We start from the raw sequence: 11157 nt of genomic DNA on the forward strand, positions 1-11157 counted from the left end.
TCAAGGCCAGGGATGTTGTGCGGTGGAGATGTGTGCTTGGCTCCACGGCTAGCAGCACATCCAGGACTAAACCAGCTGACACTACATCTGGCCACCGTGCCGTGTGTCAGCAGCCCCTGATGGGGGATTGCGATGTAAGGATGCCAAAGGTGGCCAAGGTTGGCCTGGCAGCTGGGCAGCTGCATGCCTTGCAGCAGGGCTCGGCTGCTTTGCGCAGAGGCTTTCAGGCTTCCCCTGTGCCTTGGCAAAGTGCTCCGCTGGAGGCGATTTCCTGGCATGAGATGGCACCAAGTTGAGAATAAAAATCCTGGAGTTTCCTTTTATGGCTCTTTTCTGATCAGCCTTGCCCTGCTCTAATCTACAGCTGGGTTCGCTGGAAGTGGTCTTTGGTGCAAATTCTCTGGGTTCAGCACAGGGCACGCCCTCCTGCCTGAATCTGACCAGTTTGGGACCATTTTTAGCAGGCTTCTTCCCTATGGCAGACAAATGATTGACCAGACACCCGACAGCCAGCCCAGCTCACGGAGCTCATTTATCTCCTTGGGAGTTCTGCATCTGGCAGGCCATTTGCAGGTATTTCTGAGTGCATGTTGGAAGCAGGGGGTGCAGGTGGAAGGCTGGGCTGGCAGGGCTGTTAGGCTGAGCTGTGCTGCTGTGAAATCATGTGTGAGCTGACCTGGCCTCTAGACACCCATCTGGGAGTGGAAGTGTCCCCGAACATACAGAAGCCAGCCACTGTGGTGCAAGCAGCATGTCCTAATCTCACCGGAGCAGGTTAGGGCGTCTGTCTCTGGCCCAATTCCTCTGTAATTACTTATACAATGAGTAACAGCTTCCAGATGGCCTGCTGGGAGAGAACAAGAAAGAAACTTACTCTATACCCCTACCAATTAGTCTATTGAGCTATTGATTACCTTAGGTGGTTGCCGTAGTGAGGTGGTTGTCCTCATTTGCTGTCAGCTTTTGACCACATGGAAAATGAGAAGCCTTGCCAGCAAAACCTCAGTGAAACCAGCACCTTCCCACACAGTGCAATGAACTGGTGTTGACCAGCATAAATGTCCAGTTTCAAAAAACATGAGCCACATTCACGTAGAAAGCACAGAAGCAGCCTTCCACCCAGATCCACATCTCGTACTGCTCAGAGCTTGGTGTTAGCTGCTTGCACTCTTTCAGGTGTTATGTTGCTCAAACCATTCAAACAATAACATGTATTTAAAGTATTAACTGCACGGGATTAATACAGTTTTGATTCTGCTTCTTTATCATTTTTGACATAATGTAAACACGGCAAGCAATAACATGTATTGGAAAACAAACTGTGTTTCTTAACTGAAACGTAAGCAGTACTATAAGGAAATACATCACACGCAGTGGTTTCAGGTGGCATCTTTGATTCTTTTATAGGAGCGTTATGCAAATTGTCTTTCAAATGTCATCATGAACGACACGGCAAGAGAGGCTGGATCCTCCCTTTGGGATGTTTCTGTCTCAGGAACCAGCAGCAAAGCTGTATGACGCCCATGTCCTAAGTCACAGCAAGCGGACCCGGAGAACAACACTAAAAGTTTTTTGTCTGGATTTTTTCTCACACAAAATCAAATCAGTTCCATGGAACACAGTGGACTTGTGCTGTGTAGCAAAGAACAGCATGTATTTGCTTTTTCTCACCCTACAATAGATATTTAAATGTCTTCCAAACTCAGAGAGCATATTTCATTGTTTTCTTGTAATGCCTGGCTCCATCTCCATGGGCTCTTATGTGCCCCTTCATGTCACTGTGACTCCACTCTTGTGACAGCCACTGTCATCGGTGGAATTTTGTGTTTAATATTGGGAAGCATGAGATTCACATCCCTCTGGCATCTTCAATTTAAAAAAACTGTGAACAAACCCCAAACCCCCCTAATGGATCCAAGCAATTCCTTCCTTTGAGCTGGGAAGGGCTCATTTCCATCACTGGAGGTGGCTGTGAGGAGTCACTTGAAGTGTCTGTGATGTTGTGAAGAACAGTCTCTCCCTACTGCTTCTCACATGGATAGGCATGGGTAGGAGATCAGTGGGATGGGTTTCCCTCTATAGACAAGAGACAAGAATATCAAGCCCTGCACTTGATATACTGCCCACCTGTCTGAACTGACTTGTGGAAATACACTGAGGGATTCTCCTGCTCATAGGCCCAGGCAAAAGCTACTGCAAGTGAGGTAGGAGAGCACTGGAGGCTTGCTGATGCTGCTCAGCGGTGCTGTGAGGCACTTTGCAATTTGCCCTGATAGCCTGGGAGCCCTTTGACTTCCCATGGTTCCGTTCTCAAGTATGCAGTTTCAGGCTGTGTGGGGCTCAATTGCACCTACAGCAGCAGAGCTGAGTTTGCAGGTGATGTTCATACCAAGCAACAGCCCTGTTTAGTGCAAGGTCTGGGTTCAGAAGTCTGAGCTCTGTTCTCCTCTGCTTCTACAGAGACGTGTTTGGAAACCTTCCCAGAGAATGACTTGGTAAGATAAAAAATCATTTAAAAATGAAAGCTGCAAAAAAAAATTTTGATAAGAAAAAAATGTTAAGTTTGGCCTTTTCTGGGAACAATGTGTTATGATTTATTACTTGGAAAAACTCTATTTTTGTTTGGATAAGTTGCTTAGGAAATGAAAGGCATGGGATCATGCCCTCTGTGTATACATACATGTATGTAAATGGAAGGTGCTTGCCCATTCTCCGGTAACCATTGAACACCATGACCAAATTTAACAGAGGGGTGGAGGCCTCAGAGCTAATAAGGTGCTACCACTTTTATCAAAGTAGATGTTCAGGAAAGAGACATCCTGTAAATGGACTTGTCAAAAGGAAGACTGCAGTGGGAACTGAGCTCCTGTTAGATAATAGTGAAACCATATAAGAGAAGGACCTTAAAAACACCCAGCTGCAGGCAAAGCTCCTCATCTTCTTAAGAATGTGCTCCAACCAACACTGAGAGCTGTGGGGATCCAGGTTCCATTTACTCCTCTGTTCATGGAGCTAACTGCTTAATTTCCCTTTGGACATCATTATTAGCAATAACATATCAAATTAGACAGTTTGATTTTTCTCCCAATGCAATGCTTCTAGTCAAAATCTCTTTACAACTACCTGAAAGGCTCTCCAAACTACCTGAAAGAAGATAGCAACCAGAAGGGTGTTGGTCTCTTTTCTCAGGTGACAAGTGACAGAACACAAGGAAATGGTCTCAAGTTACACCCATGAATGTTTAGATTGGGATATGATGGGGAATTTCTTCCTGGAGAGGGTGGTCAAGCATTGGAACGTGCTGCCCAGGGGAGTGGTGGAGTCCCCATCCCTGGAGGTATTTAAGAGATGTGTGGACATGGCACTAAGGGGCATGGTGTAGTGATGGGACTTGGATGGGTAAATTGATGGCTGGACTTGAAGGTCTTTTCCAATCTCAGTGGTTCTATGATTTTATGAAAATCCACTTCTTACATTTCTGAAAGGTTCTTTTCCAGCAAATTTAATAAAATACACAGCATTCCTTTATCACCTTGAAAAACCTGTTGGGATTTTGGCGTCATGGAAGTTCATTGCTGGTGGTAGTTTTATATATCTGAACACCAGTTAGTGTTTGGCTCCACTCTAATCTCTCCCGTTGCTGTGCTTGTCCATGCTGTTGCTTTGAATGGCTGAGCTCGGTACAGCTAGTTACCTAACTGCCACCATCATTGGCCTTGCTTCCCCTGATTTAATGTGACCCTTAGCAATTTTTTCCATGGTGTTATCAGTGGTGTTCTTAGCTGTCTAACTTTTTTTTTTTTTTTTGGTCAGTTCTTCTGTTAATAGTGTTTGGACATTAAAGAATGACACTGAAAGTAAGTGGATTCAGAAGAGCAGTATTGTCATCCACATTCACTGTGAAACTTGGATGAATTCCTTAGGATCAGATATAGCCATGTGGCACCTCTATTTTGAGCACTGGGGTTTTCTTGTACAGAGATGTCCTGCAATTGTCACCTGCTTATTTCTAATCACTAGAGTACATTTCCAGAAATATTTTGGGAAACATACCCAGCTAGCAGGATTTCCAGTGCTAAAAGCATAGAATAGTATGTTTGAAAGTCCCTCTTATGCAGGCTGTGCACTGTGTGCAATAGCAAGAATGTGATGCAATTTATGAGTGTCTTATGCCTCAAAACACCACCATAAACAAAATATTAAAAGTTAAATATTTCAAGAAGTATAGTTCCCTAATTCTATTTCTCTAGCATTTACAAACCTCTTTTCAGAGGCTAGGTTTGCAAAAGGAAGATAAACTTAAGACCCTGATTATTGTTACCCTGATTATTGTTACCCTGATACTTGATTGCTTGAAGTGGTTGTCCTCTCATGTTTAGCTTTAGGACACAGAATAGAGAGAAGAGACTTCCAGAGAAGGAGAGCAACAGAGGCAGGGCATCCCTGCCCATGGCAGGCAGGTTGGAACCAGATGATCTTTAAGGTCCCTTCCAACCCAAGCCGTTCTATGATTCCATTATAAGAGTCAGAGAGTTGCATTAAAGTTACAGAAATAAATCAAGTTCCTATTGACATTTTGAACGAAACCTCCTTGGCAGTTTGTTTTCTATTTTGCATTCAACAGAAATGTGAATGCATGCAATTTGCAAGCAAAATGATTTAAACGTGAATGCTTAATGGTCCTGAGAAGAAACCTTTAGGTTGTGTAACCCCCTAATACCAACACACCTTTTAAAATCAATAGGCAGTGCCTCAGGATTGAAGGAAGTAGTTAAGCTACCCATGAATGCTGAGTATTTAAATCTGGCTGATTTGGAGCCTATAGTTTATTTGCTAGATAATTCTGTTCTTCAATTTAAAAGAACAAATTTCACAATTTATTTGTGGACTGTTCGTGCAGTGAGATGTGACATGCATAATTATTTGCTCGAGAGAATAATTGGTTTGAGAATAAAATTTTGGTACAGATGTCCCTTCTTTAACTGAAAAGGATAAATAAGTTACATGCTTGAACTTTATTCTCATGGCTTTGGGATCTTTTGTTTATCTAAGGTGTTCAATTTTGCATCAACAGAATTACAATTCAACTAGTTTGCTTACTCACAGTTAATGTATGAGAAAGGGCTGTCAAAAGTTCACCAGAATGATCAAGGAAAGTTGATTTTTTTTTTCTGAGTAGATCTTTTCTTTATTTCCTTGTTTTATTTCTGTTGTTTTCCCTTTTTCCACTACTTGCTATCCAAATGATCTCTGTTCACGTGTCCAAGCTGCTGTTATTTTGAGATGTGTTTGCTCTAGGTACACGGTGTAGGTACTGGAGTTATGCTGTTCAGCTCCCTATGTTTTCTCTCTAACCAGTGCAGAGAGACAGCCTCTTCAGAAAGAAACTGTGCTTGCTGCTTTGATATGTTCCCTGGAGGAATTTGTCTCTTCCTCTTATCTACAGAGGAAGCCTCTGAAAATGAGCCTCCTCACCTTGGCACTTAAGAATACTCTGAAAAATGTTCCCTGCCACTATCCCAGTGCCCTGAGTAGCTCTTCTTTTTGATTATTTGATGTATTCTTCCATTCATACTCAGGAGTGTCTTTCACCAGTTCTGGCACCTCCCTTGTTATCTACTTCCCATCCTTCTTCGTAATTCCTAGTGCTAAATCCTTGTGCTCCCTCATCCCTTTCATCCTTTCACCTCCTCTCTTTCTCTTAGTCCAAACATTTCTTCTGCCAGAATCCCTTCTTTTTGAACCTCAGTCTTAAGAGTCATTTCCCCGCAAACTGCTGTTTGCTATTCAGTTCATTCCTCCATTTTTCAAGTCTCTCTAAGAGCTGACTGCCTTGCCTCTCTCTAAACCCCTTTTTGATCCTTTCCAGTCCCTCTTGTACTCTCTGTTGAGGCTGCCCATGCAGGAGATCACAGACACATACACTGCTTGCAAATGTTTCAAGGCAGTTACACATATTTGCACCAGCTCTCTATGTTTATCTAATTTGCTTGTCAGACATCCTCAAAGATGTAATCATCACCAAATGCAGATCAGAGAGGAGGTTTTGCCTTGGGCCTAAGGGAAAACAGCTGTCTGCAGCTGCTGGCTTTGGTTTAATTCATTTCTTCTGTTTTCCTGCAGGACTCATTACACCTATTTCTGATAGTGTCTGGACATTTCAAATAGCAAATCCCTGTCATTTTGGAGAGCAGAGATACTGCCAGCATCCTTGGTCTCTCCCAGTATCCTGCTGGGCCACACCATAGTTTTTGTGCTCTCTTGGACCGCAGTCTTATTGCTGTTGTAGGATGCTGGTGAGTGTGGTGAGTGAGGTGTAGAAGGCAGAAAAAATGATTATTTTTACAGCCAAACTTTTTTTTTTTTTTAGGAAAATGAGTATTGTGGGCTAAGGCAAAGGGGAAAAACAGTAACTTTAACATGCATTTTATGAAGATGCAAGAAAAAATGGTGCAGATTCTATGCCACAAAACCCACATAGCTTCTGCACAAGCAGGTTAATACCCAGTTTGTAAATGTCACATTATAGTGTTAGCAATTCACAAATCATCAATGTGATGATGCACAAGGAATCACAGAGATAGAAATGGCAGTTTAGGGGGAGCACTTCGGTCGCAGATGGGTTTAAGGGAACCTGTCTTTTCACTCAGCAGGTACTCCATATCTGTACAGTAGCATTAGCTGATCGCCATTTGAAGAGAGCTTCTTTCATTTTGCTTCAGAATAGGCACTTGTGGAGCACCTGCAAACTGACCTATAAGTATTGATGCCATATAATATATGGCACACTGTAAATATTGATTGTCTTCCACCGGCTAGGAACAAGTGCATCTGCCAACACAGCAGATAGCCATAGCCAGAGAGATGCAGTGCACCCCTGTGTAAGCAAGCGGCTTACCATTTCAAGGAACAAGGACTTCACATGCCTCAGTGTCATCCTTTTCCTCACTTGGAAGGTGATGCCCACGACAGTTTTCTGTTTCTGAAATGCCAGTTTCCACATGGCATCTTCCACAGAGGGTTCTATCACTTTAGTGCATGTTCCTTGTATCAGTTGCTTTAATGGCTCCTGTTTGATTCAGACCAGTATTAGAAGTAGTATTAGAAGAAGCAGTATTAGAAGAAGCAGCAACGTCCAAACGGATATATAAGGTTACTGGAAAAGAGGGGACAGCCCTGTTTCTTTCCTTTTAGTTATCAATATGTCTGCAGTCAGAGCATTAATAAAGTTTTGCATTCCTTCCTCCTCCAGAGAGAATCATTTTCCAAGCAAAGCAGAGTTGTATCTCCTTGCAGGGTTTTTATCACAGATGGGGACTCATTGACTGGCAGAAACTTGGGGTGCTAAGAGTTAAGAGCACACACCTGAGAAGTCTCTGAAAATCCTACTGCATTACGACTAGGGATGTTGTCTGGAAGCACAATTGATTATGGTGACAAATCCTTCTTGAGATCATGTGGGATTTTGGAAAACAGGCCAAGAATCTAGCCATGTTTTTTTCTAACTTGTATAGTCCAATGCTGGAATTTTTTCATGAACATCTATGATTTAGCAGCCAGCACCAATGGCTGATGAAAATCTACCGACACACTGGAAGTGGCAAGAAGGGCTTTGTATCTTGATGTTGTATAAGTTCTTCCCCTTCTCCAAGCTACCCTCAAATATATCACCAAGTAGTACACACCAAAATCACAATGTTTAACTGAGGTACTGTCTTCATTGGTACCTGAGAGCAAAATAAGAGCTGCATGAATATTAGGATAGCTCAAGCTGCAAACAAGAAAAAAAAATAGCCAAAACCTCAAATCTAAGTACCTAAATTTTGGACCCATCTTGTATGAACCAGGTGTATGCAGAGACATGAAGAATAGCATCATTTGTTTTGTATGTTATCTTCTATTCAGTGGCAGGAACGTGCTGTTCCTTTCAGTAACAAAATGCTGAGCCTGGCCTTATTTACCCCTGAATGCTATGCACAGCTGACTTTGCAAGTTTGAAGACAGAAACTATTTGAGAAAGGGTACTTGATCCCATCCTTCTATCAGTTCATGTTTTCCACTCAAGAACACTGGCTTCTCAACATCCTTGTGACATGAGTACTGTTTTCAGCAGGGAAACTGCTGTTCTGGATTATTGATTTATTATTTCTTCAGTGGCCTTTTACAGATAAAGGATCCAATAAAGACAGAGCAAAACAAGAGGACAAAAAAAGAGTAAGAAAATTGTATGTGAAAGGTGGCAGTTATGTTGAGGGAAGCATTCCCCTGTGTGTACCTAAAGAGATCTTTACCATTTTCCATCTTCCCTGGTTTGGAAGGTTGGACTCTGCCTTAAAACATAAGGTTGTGATCTTGCCCCACCCAGTTCCTCACCTTACGCTGTAGCTTCAAGCTACCAAACAATGAAGAGGGATTTGGCGTTTGGGGGAAGGAGAAATCTGGCAGCATAGTCAGATTAACTACTAAGCTTTATGCTTTGTTCCTAGACATGCCAGATATCCAGGTTTCAGGTCATTTGTCAGAAATCTGAGCTAGACTATAATGAGATGTTTAGTACTCTCAGACAGCTAACAGACAGCCTGAAATCTAGACTGTCTCTGTCAGATCCAGATGCCCTTCATTCTAGTAGTGAGGGTGAAATGCAGGAGACAATTCACATCCTTTTTGTGAGAAAAGACTCCATCCTCCCTATTCATTTGCCTTTTTGTGTCCCTTGCTTTCTCTGTGGATCCTGTGCCTGTTGTCCCTGTAGCTGTTGCTGTTATCAAGGCTGAAGCCAGTTCTGATGATGCCATTGTGACTGAGCAGTAGGATGAAGAACAGCAGCACTGTAATCCCTTGTCTCAGGGCCATCTGTATAAATGTTGTCCATGCAGAAATCAGGCTCTTCTTCTTTCCAACACAAAGTACACTACACTTTCTTTCCCACCTCAAAAAATAAATAATAATAATAAAACAAACCAAACTAAACTAAAATAAAATAAAAAAGTGTGACTTCCTACTGAACAGAAATGTTGGAATGGTACGGTTTGGCATGAAACAAAATTGAGCCAGGGACTGTATTAACAATTAATTGATCTGGATGATCCCTGTGCTCTGGCACTATTCAGTTTACTTCCAGAGATGGAGCTAGAGCAGCCCACCTGCTCCAGATCTGTAGCAGAAACCTGCTAGCAATAGAGGAGCCACTGTCCTAGATGCCTTGAAGGGCTCAGTCATGTTGTTGGTGCCCCCTTCCATGAAAGAAGGCTTTAAATTCAGGATATTTCAGGGATGAATGCCTCTCCCCCTACACAAATAGAAATCTGGGCTCCATAGTCCAGCTCCTAGTTCAAAACTCTCTCTGATCTGCAAGCCTAAATGTAGGTGACATTGTCCCCAGGACTCAGCCAGCATTGACCTGGAGTTGCACTATTTACAAAATCTTTGTGCTCCAGGCATATCAGAAAAAATGTGGCCAAACAGTTCCGCCAGTTTGCAGAACAGGATTCCAATATCTTGTCTGCTTTGTTTTTGAAAATGCAAGTGCTTTCAACCATATCCCACATAATCTTGTGGGGTTTTCTTCTGCAAGACAAGGCAAAATGCCAGCTAGAAGCTGAGAAGGAAACTGGCAAAGAAAAAAAAATGTCCTTGCGTTTCAAAGGGCTCTTCATGCTTTCCAGACAAATTAAAAAATAAATAAATAAAAATCTGTTTGCAGTAGTTGTATAAGTATTCCAAAGACATCATGCACCTGTATAACTTGTAATCAGACCCATGCCAGCCTCCCCCCTCACTGAGTAACTTGAAGAGATCCTGTGATGCAGTGGGATTCCAGCCGTGTGGCACACAAACTGTGTACCCCAAGTTGTTCTGTGGGGCGACTCGAAACAAAGAGAAGGACTTCTGGGATCACAAGCAACTCTTACCACTTCAACCTACTTAGTAACCTACTCCAGTAACCTACTTAGTGTCTTCAATACTGATTGAAGAATCTACCACTGAGCATTCAAGCTTGGAAGTAGTTTGGCTCAATTCACAGTGTTTCTCTTAATCTATTTCAACTGAGGGGCATTCAGCAGGGTCAGTTGCAAATACACGCATATAATGAGGTCATCTACACTACACTTCTAAGGCATGATTTGTTTTATTCTAACCTGGATTATTTAAATACAAGAATGTGTCTAGATCTCCTCTGAATAAAAAGGGAGCCTGAAGAGACAGACAGGTGCATTGTAAATGTTGCAAACTGCAAGAGGAGTTCTGTGAGACCAGCCTGAGTTAAATACGGAGGTATTTTATCCAAATTACTATTATTAGTCTAAATTGACAGTGCTGATTTAAAAGAACAAACAAACAAAAAGACAACCTGGAAAGCATCACACTGACTCAAAGTAAGACACGTTTCCAGAGGACAAACATGCTTTTGGGTCTTCACAGTGGTTCTTGCTCTTGCTGAGTCAGGCAACTAAATTTTGGACAGCAGGACTAAAAAGCCCAGGAATGGAGAAGACAATAGGAATCTTAGACCGGCTCCAGAAGCGCTGATGTACTACTGTCAGGTTGTAGCCCACAGCAAGTGATTGAAGAAGTTAGATCTGCATAGGTGACTACTTTGATAGACACACACATGCTGTTTTAGAAGTTTCCACTACGTGCCTCTGCAGGTATTACTACCAATAAACCATCACTCCAGAAGGCCATCTGCTTATAGTTAGCATGGCTTTCTGAAGGAGGGACTGTTTGACAGCTGGGCCTGCCATATAATCACAGGGTGTTGGAGCTGGGGCCTGCCCAAAGGTGGGAGAGTCATATCTCTTCCTGGAAATGTAAAGGATTAAGGCCTGAGGCACTGCAGTCAGAGGAGTTCTTGTAGGCAGGATGTTGTTAATTTAGATGTTGCTCATGCAGAAGCAGACAAGGGATCTTTTGTGTCACTGAACCCTTCCAGCTGAAGTTTCAGCACTACTGCTATCACCACAATGGTTTCGGTACCTGACCTACTCCCCAGAGGCTCACTCAGATATATCTCCAAGCACTGTATTCACAGTGCTGGCTGAAGTGCAGTCCATCAGTTCTTCAGGCAGCTCTCACACACATCAGTGGTTGCAGGGCTAGCCAGGCTCATTCTTCTGCAAAGCTGACAGCCTACAAACATAAAGTAGCATTTGTAAT

The sequence above is a fragment of the Netta rufina genome (genome assembly GCF_964035555.1).
Source record: "Netta rufina genome assembly, chromosome: 1".
NCBI lineage: Eukaryota > Metazoa > Chordata > Aves > Anseriformes > Anatidae > Netta > Netta rufina.